Genomic DNA, 1,752 nt, shown 5'->3' on the forward strand with positions numbered 1-1,752 from the left:
GTACGAACCAACTCATAGCTGCCTCTCCAGAGGATCTTCAGAGTCTGTAAAACTCATGGGGAGAAATTGCTCATTTTCCCCTACAGAACAGCTAGTAGATTCAAACCTCCTGCCTTTGGAAATTGGCAGCACAACTCCTTAGCCACTAGGCCACCAGAGCCTCCTGTAATAAGAGCTCAGAAAAACAAGTAAATAGATTCTTCCCTAGAAGCCATAGAAGAGAATGCATTCATACGCTGATTTTAATGTAACAAGAACATGTCAGGCATCTAACACTAGAACTGTAAAATAACAAATGCGTATTGGTGTAAGCTACTAAGTCTGTAGTATCTGTAGTAATTTGTTATGCGTCAATAGAAAAGGAATACTTTTTTATTTTAATAAGAATACATTTTAAAAATCCAAATGGACACCTATCTTCCTAAAACATTTCCAAATTGGGCCTGCCCGTTTTATTCATGCTACTCAGAACATGTATTTTGTATTCTGTAGAACAGAAGATACATCAGAATATGTCAAACTGCGCTTTGCATGGCCTGCTGTTTTATTCTTTTACAGCACTAGAGAGTTATAACAGCCCCACTCATTTTGGTGAGAGTGAGGCTGGAACAGGGTTTAGGGCTCTTGTACATAATGTCGCTAGGAGTCGCAAGTGACTCGATGGCACATAACAACAACAACAACATCTGGAACTAGAGATATTTTAGCTAAAGTTAGATGGAATTTGGCTCAAAGCAGGAAATACCAGAGAAATGTCTATCTGTGTTTCATTGGCTATGCAAAGGCATTTGCCTGTGTGGACCACAACAAGCTGTTGAATGGGAATCCCAGAACACTTAACCATGCTTTTGCAAAACCTATACTTGGAACAGAAGGCAGTTGTCAGAACAGGGCAAGGGAACACCACATGGTTCAAAATTGGGAAGGATGCATGCCAGGGATGTGTCCTATCTCCATAGCTTTTCAATCTATATGCAGAATAGATTATCCGGGAGGGTGGGCTCTATGAGGAGAAATGCAGCATCAGGATTGGAGGAAGACTCATCAACAATCTGCGTTATGCAGATGACACAACCCTGCTTGCTGAAACTGAGGAGGACATGAAACACTTACTGTAGAAGGTCAAGGACTGCAGCCTTCAATACAGAGTGAAGCTCTACATCAATAAAACAAAGATTCTCACCACTGGGCCGATTGGCAGCATGGTGATGGATGATGAGGAGACTGAGATTATAAAAAGCTTTCGTTTGCTTGGCTTACAATCAATATTCATGGTATCAGTAGCCAGGAAATTAAAAGACATATTGCATTGGGAAAGTCTCAGAGACCTCTCCAAAGTACTAAAGAGCAATGATGTCCATCTGGAGACTAAGGTGCACCTGATAAAGGCCATGGTCTTTGCAATCACTTGCTATGCATCAGAGAGCTGGACAATGACTAGGTATAATGGGAGAATTGATGCTTTTGAGCTGTGGTGTTGGAGAAGAGCATTGAATATACCGTGGACTGCTAAGAAAACAAACATGTTCGTCCTGGAGGGGGTGAAGCCAGGCTGTTCCTTGGAGGCAAGGACTCTGAAGCTTCATCTGACATACTTCGGACATTTTGCAAGGAGAGACCAGTCCTTGGAGAGGAATGTCATGCTTGGGAGGGTGGAGGCACAGCACAGGAGAGAAAGACCCTCAATGAGATGGGTTGATTCAGTGACTGGGGTAATGGGGGTAGGTGTGTCAGAGACACTAAAATTGGCAC

This window comes from Elephantulus edwardii, unplaced genomic scaffold (assembly GCF_000299155.1).
Source record: "Elephantulus edwardii isolate Elephantulus edwardi_28Jun2011 unplaced genomic scaffold, EleEdw1.0 scaffold00103, whole genome shotgun sequence".
In the NCBI taxonomy this organism is placed as follows: domain Eukaryota; kingdom Metazoa; phylum Chordata; class Mammalia; order Macroscelidea; family Macroscelididae; genus Elephantulus; species Elephantulus edwardii.